The sequence below is a fragment of the Lepus europaeus genome, chromosome 20 (assembly GCF_033115175.1).
Source record: "Lepus europaeus isolate LE1 chromosome 20, mLepTim1.pri, whole genome shotgun sequence".
NCBI lineage: Eukaryota > Metazoa > Chordata > Mammalia > Lagomorpha > Leporidae > Lepus > Lepus europaeus.
Window position 1 is genome coordinate 61,902,802 of NC_084846.1, and position 17,249 is coordinate 61,920,050.

General features: G+C 40.2%; 1 non-coding gene across 1 annotated transcript; it reads right to left on the reverse strand.

Moving 5' to 3' along the window:
• Positions 1-16,835: 16,835 nt before the first annotated feature.
• Positions 16,836-16,941, reverse strand: LOC133750159 (U6 spliceosomal RNA). The gene has a single exon (XR_009864661.1). It is a non-coding gene; the product is annotated as a U6 spliceosomal RNA (small nuclear RNA).
• Positions 16,942-17,249: the final 308 nt, after the last annotated feature.

Consider the following 17,249-nt stretch of genomic DNA (forward strand, 5'->3'; position numbering starts at 1 on the left):
AAGCAGCCTTCAACATTGAGTTTGCTTTGCATTTACAACTTTGGATTCACCGTGAAACTATGTTTGAACTTGAAGTTCAGATTTGATCTAAGTACAGCCCTGTTCCTGAGCCCCCTACTCTGATTTTTACTTGGCTGTGGGGAATCTTTTTACTACTATACCATATATCCTGAATTGTGTTAACAAGCTTGCTGCGCGGACTTTCAGGTGCAGTCGCAACCAATGTGAAAGAATGTGTTTGCTTGTTCAAGTTAATGATGCTCCACGTTAGAAATAAACAGAGGGAACATGTGCCCTGACAATGACTCCAGTTATGATTCCTAAATAATCCTTCAAATAGTGCACAAATATGATTATATTTTGAAAGAATGTAATGCAACTTGTCAGTACATCATCCACTTGCAGTCATTTGAGTTGATTTGTTTCTTAATTTAGGGATTAGTCTGGAAGGCATTGTCATCTCAAAAGGGAATGCCCATATCTATCATACATAGGCAGGCAGAAATCAAGCAAAACGTTATTGCATTGTTTAAATAATTCCCCATTGGCCAATGTTTTGTTTTTGTTTTCTAACTGTTATAGATGGACATCATTGGAAATGATGATTTAACAGCCATGACGGTGGAATAGTGATGACTCCTTTGTGTGTATTCAGAAATGATTTAGCTTGGATAAAGTTGCTGCTATGAGAGGTTTAATTAATTACTGCTAGTTAAATATATTTCTTTAAGAATGGCCTTTGACGTTACTGATGGCATTGTAAATGCAGTTGAAAAGTCATTCTTCATGAAATACTTTAACCGACAATTGTTGGCATTGAATAGCGGTCGATGTCTACCCCCTACAGGGAGAGATTCTAATTTCACTATGCCTTCCCCAGGACGCGAATACCACAGAGTACAGTTCACACATATGAATGCTGTAACCTTGTCAGTGATTCCAACAAGTGCCCCTTAATGAAAAGGTCAGCCCTATGATTAATAGGAAGCCAGTTTCAAAGGCTCGGCTTCACTTCAGCACTGCCTGTAGGTCTCTTTCTTCTTGATTGGCTTCATTTACCTCTCAGAGTGTAATGAACATCAAATGGTCTGATGCTGCACATTTTTGACACGTTGGTGACGTTTTGTATGATAGCAACGCATCAGTTAGATCACTTTGTTCAGTAAAGAATAAAGTGAGAAAACCAGTGGAGTCGATAACCGAGGACACAAAGAAGGTAAATTGAAATTTCTTTTCTTCTCTGAATAGAAGGTAGAAACTTCACTGAAGTTTCAGTTAATCCCATACACTTCTGAGAGGCACTACAGGTAAAGGTGGAGGGACACGGGGAGTCTGGGTGTTTAAGATCACCTGACAAAGCCTCAATGCTAACAAGTATGGAAGTCACTCATGAAGACAGTGATCAGTAACTGTTGGTGAGATGTGTTGACGAATATGACCAAATGCATATGAAGACAGTAATTACAAACCTAGTGACGACTTCAAAGAAGCAGATTAGCTATTTAAAATTAATAATGGTTGCTTTCTTGTAACCTTTGTAGTGAAAACTGTGCTGAAAAATATTATGGTTGAGTCCAACTTATTTTCAATACTTTTTTTGTCTGTGATTATATTTTTTAACAAATGTATTGACACTTCCACAATTCATAAATAAGACTATTCCTCTTAATTTATGAGTTCTTTATGTAATTTTTTATCACCATGGCTTCACAAACAAAATTGCAAAATAAGTAATAACAGCCACATAAATGCATACAGTACATTTACTACACATGAAAAATCCATATACCTAGAGAAAATTTTTAGAAGTTATAGAATATATCAATTTATTCCCTGTAGTATTCGCTTTCAAATAATTTTTCCTTTTAAACCCTAAATCTTGGTCCAATCTTGAATGCTAACTGGGCACAACAGGAGGGAATACAGTGTAGTCAGCTCTGTATAATGGGCACTGTGCTTCCTGAGTGTCCTCGTGTCTTCTTGGTACCCACAGGCACTCACCTGTTTATGATTGCTCTTTCTTTCTGATATGGAAGCCCACAACTTCCAGATAGGTTTGTAACAAATAACATTAATTGTGTACCCACAAGGTAACAGCCACCACCCTCAGCGCCTTGTAGCCATGATATATTTAGTTTCTATGGTCCAGTGAAGTAGGTAGTGCTCCTGTTCCTATTTATAAGTATGAAAGCAAAGTATGCTGGGTATTTCCCAAGTGAGCAATGGTACTTGGGTTCAAATGAACTTTGCCTGAGGGCAGATACCTCTTCCAATCAGTGGACTATAGTGTGTCTCTAACAGATGACCTCATTATCAGTGCAAACTTGACTTTGTCTCTAACCATTTTATCAAGACCACTTTCCTTTTTATTTACTTATTTTTTATTGGAAAAGCAGTGTTTTAGAGAGAGAGAGATCTTCCGTCTGCTGGTTCAATCTCCAAACGGCCATGACAGTAGACCTCCGTCCAGCTCCCACATGGGTGACCGAGGCACAAGCACTTTGGCTGTCTTGGGCTGCTTTCCCAAGTACATTAGCAGAGAGCTGGATTGGAATGGGATTCCTATGCTACTGGCAGAGGCTTAACTTGCTACGCCACAAGGCCAACCCCAGGACTACTTCAATTCTGTAAGGAATTCTTCAATGGAAATTCATGGAATACTCAATCCATCAAAGCATAAATAGTTGAATGCCAAACTATGAGTATGATTTCACCTCAGGTCACATCATCATTTAATATTTATAGACCATTCCACTTTGCAGTGGCTTCACCACAGGCAAAGAAATGGTTCTAACTCATACAGGTGAGGAGCGTCTGGGCCATTCGGCTTTCTTCAATAGCTGTTTCCATCCTTGTAAATCCTTTTTCTCTGCAAGGTGGTTCCAGTCAAGCCATGGGGGGTGTTAATGGGTGACAGTACTGAGAATGGTGGCCCCTCGATGAAGGTCACCAAACACCTTCCCACCTCCCAGGCCTTGAAGAAAATGAGCTGTCCACAACCCTCAAGGATTTTCACACCTGTTATTCAAAAGGACTATCATGATACTTATTTTTCACAAGTTAGAACTCTAACTGAATTTTCCCTTGATTAGTGGATTTTTTAAAATTATGTTGACAACCTAGAAAATTCTTTACAAGGTTTTATTTCAAATCCAGAATTCCCTAGAACCTGTGGCCATGGTGTATCTATTTCTCCTCAAAGCAGACTTTTATCAATATGGTTGAGACTGTGGAGAGACAAAATAAAATATCACAAAATTCCTTTGTATTTCATGATAAAATTTTGACATAATGAGTTCATGCGTCCTAGCCCAAGTAAGAATATATTATTCAATTTAAGAGGAATATTTATTTTATTTTTATTAGTCCATATTACCATACTTTTTAAGTCAAGACAACAATTAATTCTATAAACATGAGAAAATTTATATAAGGCAAATGAAATGAACAGGAGAAAATTACTTCAAGGCTGAAGCAAGCCCAAAACTGTTTCTCCCCAAAAAAGTCATTAGAAATGAATGTTCCTACAACTCCCATATTTCTTTTGGTTTTGATGAAAGATGTCTGAATGTGATTGACATGTATAAGACAATAGCCTACTACAAAATTGAAGATAGAGAAGAAAATAAGTAATTTTGAAAACTAACCTCAGGATCCTAGACAAATGAATCTGCTGTGACAGGACCTGAAAGCTCTCAATACCTTGAGGATTGATGACCCCTAGGAAAATGCAGTCATGGACTTCCTCTATCATGAGCATTAGCCTAAGAGGTCAGCAGGCGAACTCCTTGAAGAGAATCTCATCTTCATATATTCCATTTTGAATTGCCTACCAACTGTTTCATTTTTATATGCACACTCAAATCTCTCTCTCGCTCCCTCTCCTTCTCTCTCTCTCTCTCTCTTTTTCCCTCTCCCCCCACCCCCCAACTTTCTTTCTACCTGACATTCTTCTACCATGGCACCAGTCTAGGATTAATTCTTATGCTGGTTACTTCTGGTTTATATTCCAGGGAAATGTTGGGAGCACTGCACACCTAGATACTGTACTGGTGATCATTTCCACCCACTCCAGGGAATGGCTGTCCGCTCACTTCCACAGTGTGTACATCCTGAAACCCTAGCCAGCACTCACAGCAAATAACTCAACTCCTGGCCCTTGCTTTGTACGGAGAGCTCTTGCTCCCAGTCCTCTGACATGAGTCAGACGGCTGGGCATTTCTGCAATCCAAATCCAACACTTCTTGGTTTCTGCTCCCACTTCGTATTAAACAAGTCTCTCCATTCCAGGTCCATTGAAACATTGACTCTACTTTTTTAAGCATGGCTATGAATTTTTAATTTTGTTATGAAGTACACATTATCATTGCTGTATGTTCAGAGCAGAAGTGGCAAACGTGCCAAATCAGAATTCAAGGAGGCATCTAATTAGTAGTCAGATTTCCTTCTTGAGATTCCTAAATATTGAATGGAAGCAAAACAGAGGAAGAATTACTGTTTTCTTTCTACTTCTATTATGTTTGAAGGTTTAGCCAGATGTGCCATTAGGCTTGAATTTCACAAGCTAAGCCATCATTTTTCTGATAAATAGTATTATCCGTTATTCTGGAATTTATTTTCCTAAGGTTTTTTTTTTAATTAGTCACATTTATTTTTCATTTACAATATCCCTTGACTGAATTACAAATCTACAATTTTCCACAAGTGGAGGAGAGACCTTGAGGTTAAAACATGGGGCTCAGGTCCTCTGACCATTACAGACTCATTTTCAAAACATAGAGAATATACACCAGATGAATCTTTTATTTTTTTGAGTATTCACATATGAAAGAACTTTTCAGAGTTCTTTGTAAAGTTACCATGGAGAGAAGTCACCATAACAGGGAAAAGAACATAGAAAAATGAACAAGGCATACACCACTAAGGATCCTGTATCCAGAATGCTTGGGACCAAAAGAGGTTCTGATTTTGATTGTTCAGATTTCAGTTGGTTAAACATCCCTAATCTAAAAACATGAAATCCAAAATATTCTGAAACACAAGACTTTCTGAGTGGCACATCACACTCACAACGTTCATGGTTTAGAACAAATGTTGGATTTAGTACGTTTAAGTCAATGTGACATGATGTGTCCTGCAAGATGATCGCCAGATTTATAAAGATTTTATACATGGCATAAGGATTAATTTATGGTATTACATACAAAGTATGACTATTTTCTCCTTTGCATGAAATATATTTTAATGATATTTAATCTGTAAACTTTTATCTGAGCCTAATTTCCATCCTACAAAGTATGAATTTAAATAACTTTCTTAGACCAATGAAACATTTCTTAGCCTTTCCCCAATTTGTAAACTTGATGAACCACACCTATTTGATGAATATTGTTTGTGTTTCATTTCTGTGTCTCGGTTCTGAAGAATTTAATAAATGAAGCATGGGGCCAGCATTGTGGCTCGGCAGGTTAAGATGCCACCTTGACACTGGCATCCCACGAGCACTGGTTCAAGTCTCAGCTACTCCACTTCCCATCCAGCTCCCTGCTAACATGTCTTGAAGGCAACAGATGATGGTCCAAGGTCATGGGCTCCTGCTACCCATGTGGGTGACCCAGATAGAGTTCCAAACTTCTCTTTCTCGTTCTCCTGTGTGTTTGTGTGTCTTTCTCTTCCTCCCTCCATCCCTCCCTAATCCTGGCTTTCAAATAAATAAACAAATCTTGTTTTAAAAACACATGAAATAACATCCAAAGTGGAAGCCCCAAATCCTTATATTTTGAAGTTGACATAATAGAACCTTTGTCTTGGGCTTGATTTACCAAGCCAATCACAGCCAGCTTTGGTCTGATGCATGATGAAAAGAACTGTTACTACCTGCAGGGATGCCTTCAAAACCCCATAAAGCATTGCTTTTTATTCTACTTGGTTCCCAGTTATTGCATTAAGTAAATAGTACAGGAAAACTTTCATTTCTTTGTTCTTAAATTATGATAAAAGTATGTCTTATCCCAACTAATACTGTGACCAAATAATTTATTGAACATGAAAATGTTATTAATATGAGCTTATATGAATATATTTTAATTTTCTATATGATAAAAGAATAAAAAATGTGAATGAATATAGAGAAGAAACACTAACTCAGTAATTGCTGTGTGCTCGATGGTTTACGTTATCCGAATTAATTTTCATAATGGTCATTTGCATTTTGCAGATGAGCCCTAGATATTATTTTTCTTGACCTTATGAACCCCATTAAACTTGCAAACTCTTTTCGAGTGAGTAACCTAATATTGAATGCAGTATGCTCACAGGCAATGCAGGTTACAATAGAAATGATTATTAACTTATATATCCAGCCCCATGCACTCTAAACTCAAAGATAAGCAGCTATACATTTTGTATAGAAGGATTGCCACTGGGTTTTGATTCTGGACAATGTCAGATGATGCCAATTCTTTGGGAAGTAATTCTCCTTTGGCACTTTATTTTTTAAAGATTTATTTATTTATTTGAAAGAGTTACACAGAGAGAAGGCAGAGAGAGAGAGGTCTTCCATCGGCTGGTTCACTCCCCAGCTGGTCGCAATGGCTGGAACTGCGCCGATCCAAAGCCAGGAGCTTCTTCTGGGTCTTCCACATGGGTTCAGGGGCCCAAGGACTTGGGTCATCTTCTACTGCTTCCCCAGGCCAAAGCAGAGAGCTGGATTGGAAGAGGAGCAGCTGGGTCTCAAACCGGTGCTCACATGGGATGCCGGCGTTTCAGGCCAGGGCATTAACCCACTGCACCACAGCACCGGCCCCAGTCCTTTGGCACTTTTATGAGAATGTAGATGCTAAAAACAGTTTCATCAGTGGGAAGGGATACATGTTTATGTAAATGTTTATTTTTGCATCATATTTTAAGGCATACTCATTAATTTCAGTTTTCTATACCAAGTGTGCATATGAAAGCGAGTAAGTGAAAATGTACATGAATGAATAAAAGTATTTGGCAAAATTTCTATGATATATACCGATGTTGCAGTTGATTTCTCCACAATGTTGCAGTGGGTTCGTTTCTGAGAGGAGCAGCGTGGTGGGGGCAAGAGGCGCGGAGTCAACACACAGACCCCGGGAGTCGGGTGAGAGCAGGCTTGAGGCGAGCAGCCGGCAGACTCGTTTATTACAGTTGATACAACAGCTTATATAGCCAAGACCAGCCAATCTGGTCAAGGGGCGGTCCATACCCCAACCAATTACAGCCTGTTGCCAGGCAGTTTCCAGAGCCATCCAATCACAGCCTGTTGCCAGGCAGTTTCCAGAGCCATCCAATCACAACCTGTCGCCAGGCAGTTTCAAATCCATCCAATCACAGCCTGTCGCTAGGCAGTTTCCAAAGCCAGGTGGGTTTCAAAGCCATTCCTGAGTAACTGATGCTCGCCTGCCAGTGGCCACCTTGGCATGGCCTTCTCATTCCACTACATACCACAATAATAACTTTGTTAAGTATAAAATTATTTACATTTTTATTTATGATTTTAAATGTTATTTGGGAGGCAGAGGGGAGGGGACGGAAGGGAGAGAGGGCAAATACAGAGCTCTCATCCACCGGGTCTCTCTCCAGCTGGGGCTGAAGTGGTAAGCCAGGAACTTAGTTAATCGGGGTCTCTCATGCAGGTGGCAGGGACCCAGTTACCTGGGCCATCGCTGCTGCCTGTCAGGGTTTGCATTAGCAGGAAGCTGGAGTCAAAAGCCAGAATTTGAGATTGAACCCAGGTAATCCCATGGAGATGCTGGCATTTTAACCAACATCTTAACGCACAGGCTAAAAATCACATCATAAACTTTTATTTTCACCAACAGGGAAAAAAAAATCTATGCATTTGAAACTTTTTTTCTCTGTTTATTTTGGCCTTTTAGAGATTTAAATATTTCTGTTCACTGTTGGCTATGCTCTGCTGCTATAGGAACACCATATTTTTATGTAATTTAATGTATGACTTTAGACAATGATGACAACCACCAACAGCATTACACAGGAGCCTTCTAGGAAAATTGCAAGAATTGTAGAAAATAAAATTATTAACACTATTTCTAAACTGTTTTGGAAATGGTGAATTTTCTCTTTGGATTACTGCAAAGCACAGATTGTCTTCTGTTATTATGGTTCATAGGATATATTGCCACAGATTCTGTGTGGAGTATCCTACACAACCAGGACCACAGAACTACTGCTGGTCACTGATGCAGCTTTCTTAGAAGGAGATGGGACAAGAAAGAACCACAGATGGCCAGCAGGACAGCATCCAGGGAGAGCCCACAGCGGTCTGAGAGCTCAGGTGCAAGCAGGAAGCAGCAATACAGCAGGTGCAGGAAACACCTTCCCCATAGAAACGGACACCTTTGGACAGAGACACAGCTTCTGGGATCCCTGTGAGGGGGAGGCCAGTGAAAACAGTCACCGTAGGCAGGGAGACCCAACCTTAGAATTGCTATCAGCGTGGCAGTCATTGTAACAGTCAAGGGGCATTTTCACCTAGGTGAATTGTCCTATGATGTAGTTGATATACTAAGGTACATCAAATTTTAAGGGGAATAAGACAGACAGCTAATGAAAGGTTAAATTATCATGAAGAAAAGGGGAATGTCTTGTCAGCCTCTTCCCCTACGTGGTTAACGTGCAGTTTGAGGAGATTAATTTAAGGAATAACTGGCCTGTCTCGATTCTGTCTAGAAGGGCAGACTGGGCTTTATTTACAGTGCTAGCTGTCCCTGCAGACCTGCCATTGTTTATAATTGTGCTGTTGCATCCAGGACATTTTAAGCATTGCTGTCCCTCTGTAAACTCTACAAACTACAAACACCATGGATTATTCTAAAGGGCTGAAAAAGGTCTAGCATTGTTAATGAAAATTCCCAGGTAGCAGGGAGAGGCCTGGTGGGTAGGATGCCTGCATTCCCACCATCGTTCACCAGTCCTAGTCCCAGCTCTGGCTCCTGATTCCAGCTGCTTGCTAATGCAGACCCAGAGAGGCAGCAGTAAGGCTCAAGTAGTTGGGTTCCTACCTCTCAGGTGGCAGACCTGGATTGAGTCCTGGCTCCTGACTTCAACCTGGCCTCAGTCCCGACTGTTGCAGGTATCTGGGGAGGGAACCAGTGGATGGAAGCTTGCTCTGTCTGTCTCTTTGTTTGTCTGCTTTTCAAATATATAGTTTTTTAGAATTGCAAGGGGATTTTGTTTCTTTTGTTGAGGCTGGATTCACAAAGAGACTACATTCTGAAGGCTAAAACTCAGGCTCCATTATGTAATTTCTGAGAATAAACTGAAGCTTCACATAAAGTAAGGATAAATTTGCTTCCAAGACTTGGGAAGGTAGTTCTGGAGCACCACTTTGACATGGAAGAAGACAGGGTCCACACATGGTAGATGAGTTGCCCTCACAATGATGATGTCGTGTATGGCCACATCAGGTAAGCTTGCTTGAGGGGAGGATTGCAAATGTGGCAGGACCTGGGCTTTTCTGGAGGAGCCAGTGTGATGGGCAGATGATACCTTCTGAGTACCTGAAGCTGCAGTCCTCAGGGGTAAAGAGTTAGTTCCATTGATTTTTTTTTTTTTTTTCCAGAAAGACCTATGGGCTGAGCAGGCTCAGAGAATCTAGGGTACATTCACTGTTGCTGTTGCAAATGATAATTCTTAGATTTTAAAGACACTACTAAGGATTTGAAATAATGAAATTTAAGTAAATGAATGTGAAGCTAAATATCAATCCTACTGAGTCTACTACCAATTTTCTGTTTAGGGCTAGATTATTAGTTGTATAAGAATTGCAAAATGTCTGTTCCTTTATATATGCACATTGCTTTATAATGAAAGAAGAATTAATGGAAATGTCAGAGACTCTACCTGCAGGAAGGTCAACTAATAGTGAGAGTTGGACAAATGGCACCAACAGCACCACGACACTACAACACTATAGGGTGAATAACACTGCCTCGGTATTTTTACCTGTAGATGAGAAGTTTCAAACAGATGATTTATATTGTTTCTTTTATGTCTAATTTTAAAAATATAATTTTATTTATGATAGAAAGGTAACATTAATCAACTATAGGACACAAAACCTAATTTAAAATAAACTTTAGGCAGTACATTACTCATAAAAATGTGGACTAATTTTTTAAACAAATCTTATTTTCTATAATGCATTTTAGTGGCTTAAAGACTGAATTAATAAACTATTCTTGAGGATAATTAAATATCATCAAGTTACTTGAATATTGAAAAATGAGTGAACTGATTCTTACCGTTAATTTTGCAGGCTTCTGTTAAATGCTTATCACGAATCAAAAAATTAAGATACATTTCTTGAACTTTGAGTAGGCAATAATTTGCCTTTTTTCTATTAAAGGTAATTTTTTATTCTGTCAAACTATAGTCACTGTAATAAAATGGAGACAGTGCAGTGTAATTAGAGGAGAGGACTTAATTTATCTTGAATTATAGGTAATAAGAAAAAACACATGAGAAGATGTTAAGCATTGCTGGTACTTAACAAAATAGAAAAAAATATACTTCAATTATTTCCTTTTTCTTTTGAAATCAGAGCTATAAATCTGAAAAATTGTCAAAGATATATGAAGTTTTTGCTAGAACTTTTTTTTATTGTACACTGCATTTCTTAATAGATATTGTATTTCAGCATCAGCTATGACTGGCTCAATTTAGATGAATAATATACTTACAACATTTTTAGATTTATTTCCTTCAGAAGGATATCTCAAAGTTACCCCAAAAGAACTTTGAAATATTTATTTTTAAATAGGACTGACTCCAACCTGTGCAGCACAAGTCATTAATAATTGAGACTCAGGCCAAGAAACTGGGGGTAGGAAGTGTTTGAAAGACCAGTGGATCCTTGAACATCTAGATTGCCCTAGTATCATTTCACTGGTCTCTCTTGGTGTTAGGGTGAATCTATCATGACAAGAGCCTCGAGTGATTACTGATGTCATAAATAAGAGTGTCAATTGTTAAATCAACAATGGGAGTCACTGTGTACTTACTCCCCATGTAGGATCTCTGTCCTTAATGTGTTGTACTATGAAAATGAAAAAAAAAAAAAACCTGATGTTAAATTGGAAATGGCATAGAAAATTAATTAATTTTTAAAAAATATCATGTAGGATCTCTGTCTTTAATGTGCTGTACACTGTTATTTAATGCTATAACTAGTACTCCAACAGTATTTTTCACTTTGTGTTGCTATGTGGGGGCAAACTGTTGAAATCTTTACTTACTATATACTAAACTGATCTTCTATATATAAAGAGAATTGAAAATGAATCTTGATGTGAATGGAAGGGGAGAGGGAGCGGGAAAGGGGAGGTTTGTGGGTGGGAAGGAAGTTATGGGGGGGAAGCCATTGTAATCCATAAGCTGTACTTTGGAAATTTATATTCATTAAATAAAAGTTAAAAAAAATTAAAAAAAAAACCTACTACTAAAACAGTACCCTATACTTTGTGTGTCTGTGGGTGCAGACTGTTGAAATCTTTACTTAGTATATACTAAGTTGATCTTCTGTGTATAAAGATAATTGAAAATGAATCTTGATGAAGAATGGGATGGGAGAGGGAGTGGGTGATGGGGTGGTTGCGGGTGGGAGGGAGGTTATGGGGGAGAAAAGCCACTATAATCCAAAAGTTGTACTTTGGAAATTTATATCTATTAAATAAAAGTTTAAAAAAAAAGAAGCACTCAGAGCTAGGCACTACAAAGGAATGGATTGAGCTGCCGCAGTCTTGGGGCAATGAACTTGATGTTTCACACTCTTCCTCAGTCTTCATAGCCTGCCCCATTCAGGGGCCATTTCTCTTTATTTCTCTTAATAACTGAGTCTCTCTGATGACCCTCATCTTCCTGTTGACTTCGGATCTTCCCAGTGTTGAGCTTCTGTCAACAGCCGTGTGTTCTATTCAAAAAAATCTGTGCTCGCAGCCAGCCTTTATTCTTGCACTGCTGCCATCATTCCCAGTGATGTCTAAGTCAACACATCCACTCTGCTGGGGTGATAATCACCGCTGTGTGCTACAGGGGCAATCAGGGAAGTACAGACACAGAACTTTGCAAAGTGCAGGATGACTCAACAGTTTTTCATTGGTGCAATTCTAACTCTTTGGGGTCCTTACATTTTAAAAGAGTACACCTCTGATTCAAAAAAAAAGTCTCCATTCAGATTCAGAAAACTTCAAAGAGATCAGTCTCAGGCCAAGGACTGACAGCTCCTCATTCTCACTTCGGAGCTATGATCTTGTGCCTTCAGCCAGCCCTGACCCGGAGGGCTGCTCCAGGGTCAGCATTCTGTCTGCCAGGAGGCAGGGATCCATTAAAATCCACCATCAAGTTCTGGTGCCCATTCATCTTGGCCTCCTTTGTGCTCATGCCCTAAGCATACTGAAACTAACCATTGGGAGAAACCCACAGCATTAAAAATTCTGTAAGAGCAATTTTTGAGTAGAATTTTACGGATTATGTGTTACCTGTCAATTTTTCACCTTTTCCACTCGAGCTGTTTCTGCACTGATCCTTGCCTCCACATTGTGCGTTCTTAGTGTAACTTCCTTCTGAAATTAATTGGAAGTTCAGGGAGAAACAGAAATCCTTGGCTGAACGTGGCTAACTTAGTCAAAGCAAGGCTGCTCCGTGGAAGGACAATTCCCAGCGGTTTCTAGAGATGAACACTAATCTTGCTTTAGTAGACTTTATTTGTACAATTAATCACATTGTCATTTGGGGCTTAGTGATGTAGTTTGCCTTGGATAAGGGCCGGATACTTCAGCTCCTAACCTTTCCTGGTTTCCCTAGTTTAAGAGAATGTACTTGAAGCCGAAGTTAACGTGCTAACTTCCTGTTGTGTTGGCTGTGGGTGGTGGTGGTGGTGGTGGGAGGCTATTGCTTTAAATCCATCTTCAGATTTTGTGTGTGGAAAAAAGAAAGTTTGCCTATTTCCAACTATGACGTTGTGTTGATCCGTGTTATCTGTAAATTGCTGGTGCAGGTTTAATGTGAAGTTGTATTTGGGGCACATGATGTATCTGATGTATGTTCCCATTGTTTTGGATTGTATACTTTAAAAAAAATTGAAAAGCAGAGCAACAGAGATTGAATGACAGAGGGAGGTGGGGGAGTAAGGGCGGGGAGAGATCTCCTATCTGCTGGTTCACTCCCCAAATGCCACAACAGCAGGGCTGGGGCAGGCGGAAGTCATGAGCCCAGGACTCACTCTGGGTATCCGCGAGCACAGCAGAGACATGTGAACCATCATGGGCTGCCTCTCAGGGTGTGCGTTAGTAGGAAGCTGCATCAAAAGTGGAGCCAGAACTTGAGTCTAAGAATCTGGGATGTGGGCATTTCTGAACAACTGTGCCACAATACTCACCTTCCAACTCCCTCCCTACTCCCTTTAAACAACAAAAGAGAGCCCTTGGAAAGACCATTTATTTTAAGATTTGTGTTACTGATCAAGGAGGGGAGGGCTGGAGCAAGTATCAGGGGTTCTTTTCCTCAGCTTAGTGTAGAAATAAAAAGCCAGGAAATGGCCTGCGCCATGGCTCACTTGGCTAATCTTCCGTCTGCAGTGCCAGTACCCCGGGTTCTAGTCCCGGTTGGGGCACTGGGTTCTGTCCCAGTTGCTCCTCTTCCAGTCCAGCTCTCTGCTGTGGCCCGGGAGGGCAGTGGAGGATGGCCCAAATACTTGGGCCCTGCACCCGCATGGGAGACCAGGAGGAAGCCCCTGGCTCCTGGTTTTGGATCAGCGCAGTGTGCTGGCCGCAGCGGCCATTGGGGGGTGAACCAACAGAAAAAGGAAGACCTTTCTCTCTGTCTCTCTCCCTCACACTGTCTAACTCTGCCTGTCAAAAAAAAAAAAAAAAAAAAAAAGCAAGGAAACAATTTGCTAAGTAGTAAAAAGTATTTGATTGGCAACTGACAGAGAAAACTTTGGGCTCAGAGTACTCGAGTGGGACACTGGCTTTGAGGAACTGTCCCAGGCTTTCTTAAGGTGTTTCTCTCTGTGCATTGGGTTATCCTATTGGGGGTGCTCACTGCACAGGCGGTTTCACATATGTATGTTGATTGGCTTGGGGCTCATGGAGATAGCGGGAGTCTCCTGGAGACTGTCTCCTTAGGGGCTTAGCCCCCTCCTCTGCTAGCTTTGGGTAGAAGAGTACAACTAACTTGAAGGCATGGTTTAAAACCGCAAGGTCACACAAGATAGCCAGGGTCTCCTAGAGTCGGTCCGACTCTCCCCAGGGGCCCAGCCCCTTCCCCTGCCAGCTGTGGGTGAAAGATTCCACCCACCCTGAAGGTGTGATTCAAAGCTGCAAGGTCACACATGAAGCTATTAGTAGAGGAGATGCCAGTTGGTCTGGAGACGGGCTTTCCAGCCACAGCTGGCAGCCTGCTTGGGAGGGACATTCTGCCTATGTCTGAGGTCCACAGACTCCCAGCCCCACTGGCCAGCCTCAGTTTTTTTAAAATATCCTTCCCAATCTAAGAAATTCTGAGTTCAAAGTTTCCCCCCCTACCTTGTTTTTAAAGACTTATTCATTTATCTATTTGAAATTAAGGATTACAGAAAGGGAGAGAGAGAGAGAGATCTTCCATCCACTGGTTCACTCCCCAGATAGCCACAAAGGGCCAGGGCTGGGCCAGGGCTGGGCCAGGCCAAAGCCAGGACCTTCATCCAGGTCTCCTACATGGGTGGCAGAGTCCCTAACAGTGGGGCCATCTTCCAGTGCTTTTTGCAGGCCATTAGCAGGGAGCTGAAACAGGGAGCAGCTGGGACAGATCTGGCACACATATGGGATGCTGGTGCTGTAGGCAGTGGCTTTACCCTCTAGACCACAATGTTTTATCTGTGTCATTTCTTTAAAAGCTGTCCACCCTAAGGCATTTTTGTAGCATTCCCTGTGGGATTCTAAGCATCTTGACCACAGGGACAAGGGCATCTAATTCTTTAAGTGCATGACCATGTTGATCTAATAGGTGTTCAGTAAACACTTCTTGAATATAAGTTGACTATTAAAGCCTATACATGCAGGTTGAAGGGTCTTTACCTTCAGTCTCTACGCCCAATTGCTGTTTAATTGGCTTTTAGCTGGAACTGATTGATAGACATGAAGACTTTCTTTTTTTTTTTTTTTAAGAGAATTGGCAGCTATGTAAATACAGCACTTAACCTTAGCACTCAGCCATTAACCTTGATCACTGCCCATTAACCTTAAAGCACCCCAGGTTTCTCCCCTTACAATCCCCCAAAACAGACACCATTCCATGCAATCTTTAGCATGAAAACACAGCTTAGTAGAATGTTTTTATTGTTCTAGAAGTGGCTATAAAAACGAATTTTGAAAAAGAACATTTGACTATTTATTTTTCTACATCTTAATTAATTGTCCAGGTTTCCAAAGAAAGCAAATAGATTGGAAAGGTATTTTTAGGACTATGCTAGGATAATTTGATAGGAGAAAGACTGGACAATGCTTTTTAAAACTGCAATTTTATATAGAGTTGACAGTCACAAGGGTAATAGATTCAACTCAAGCTCCCAGAATTGTGAAAATTAAATTAGATTTTGCTATAGTCATTGCTAAAATCATATATTCATTCCAGATGTGTGGTAACAAGTCATTATTTTAAGAAAAGACTGCTTAAAATCTTTTCTCACTAATGTTTGATTGTAACAGTAAAAAAAAAGAGAAACAAAATTTCTTTAAAATATCACTTTAGATTTGCTGTTGTATTCATGTTCATAGATATAAACAATCTTGGTGAAACAATAGCTCATTTTTTCACAACCCCTCATAGTCCATAAATTCTATATTTTCTCTTGCAGGTTTTGTATAAAAAACTATATAAAATAATAATTGCATGTGATGGCAAAGAACGAATCTCAAGGTTACTATATTCCAATTTATTGTGTATTTGTTTGATATCAAGATCTACATCCACTACCTGTGGATGTTGGAGAATAACATTTCAAAGTTGCAAAAAGTTTTGTGTGTTTTACAGAGTAAAATCATGACCAGGATCCTTGGGTGAACGCAGTGACTCCTGTAGTTCCCACTGTTTGGGAACAGCGTATCTTAGTGCCAAGTATAGTAGAGTAGCAAATGGGGACGGAGGCAGGAGAAACAGCACCTTGCTATCAAAGAAGCAAGTTGACAGTAGCAGACTGATTATTTTCAGATTTGCCCCAGTGCTCAGCTTTGCTCTGGGTTCCAGAGGGAGCTGACACAGAAAGTGGGAGCACCTGAGGGCGGGGTAGGGTCTCTGTTGCCACTGAGGTTCAAGGTATATGTTAACAAATGTGAAATCTCACTGGGAAAACAACAGTGTAACATGATGACTGGTACAGTAGGAAGACTTTCACTCAACGCCAGGCTGCTCAAAATTTCGTTACCCAACTGGGAAGGAAGGGGACTAAGAGAGTGACTTAGCAAAAGAGATGTCTGTAGAATAAGCACCAGAAAGCCAAAATGACGCAATACATTAGTGACTTTCAGACAGACCCTGCTCATATGTTCATCCCACTCACCAAGCATCCTCTCGTCAGGCATCCGTGCACTGAGGACAGTCTTGGAAGTCCACAGAGGCTGAGACCATAGTAATTCACTGTTGCATTTTCTATTTAGTAGATTCCTCTCCATAGAACTTAAATCACTAGACCATTCATGTTCTTCTCACTCAAGCTGATGAAAAAATACATGCAAATTTAGCTCAGAATCTAAGCAAAGAAGTAAATTTCTGTCCATCCTTGTCAGATATCTTCTCCAATACATGCATTTTTTAATATGGAATGCTTCATGAATTTGCATGTCCTCCTTGCAGAGGGCCATGCTGATCTTCTCTGTTTTGTTCCAATTTTTGTATCTGTGCTGCTGAAGCGAGCACATGCAATTGTTCATTTGAATGACGGTGCTTGAAGAACTGTGTCACTATGCAGATATATGAAATACATGAAATTCGCTTACCTTAAAAAATTAAAAAAGAACTAAGTTATTTCAGAAGTATTGTAGATGATTTCTGTTGTTGAGACAGAGATGTACACTAAGGATGTAGTTTTGGATTCTTTTTACAAACAGCAGCAGGTACTCTAGAAGACTTCACTTACAAAGCAACAGCTACTGCTTTTAAACAATACAAGTATTAGTGCTGTCAGAGATGAGACAATGGAAAGCTGATCAAAATGTTATCTGAAT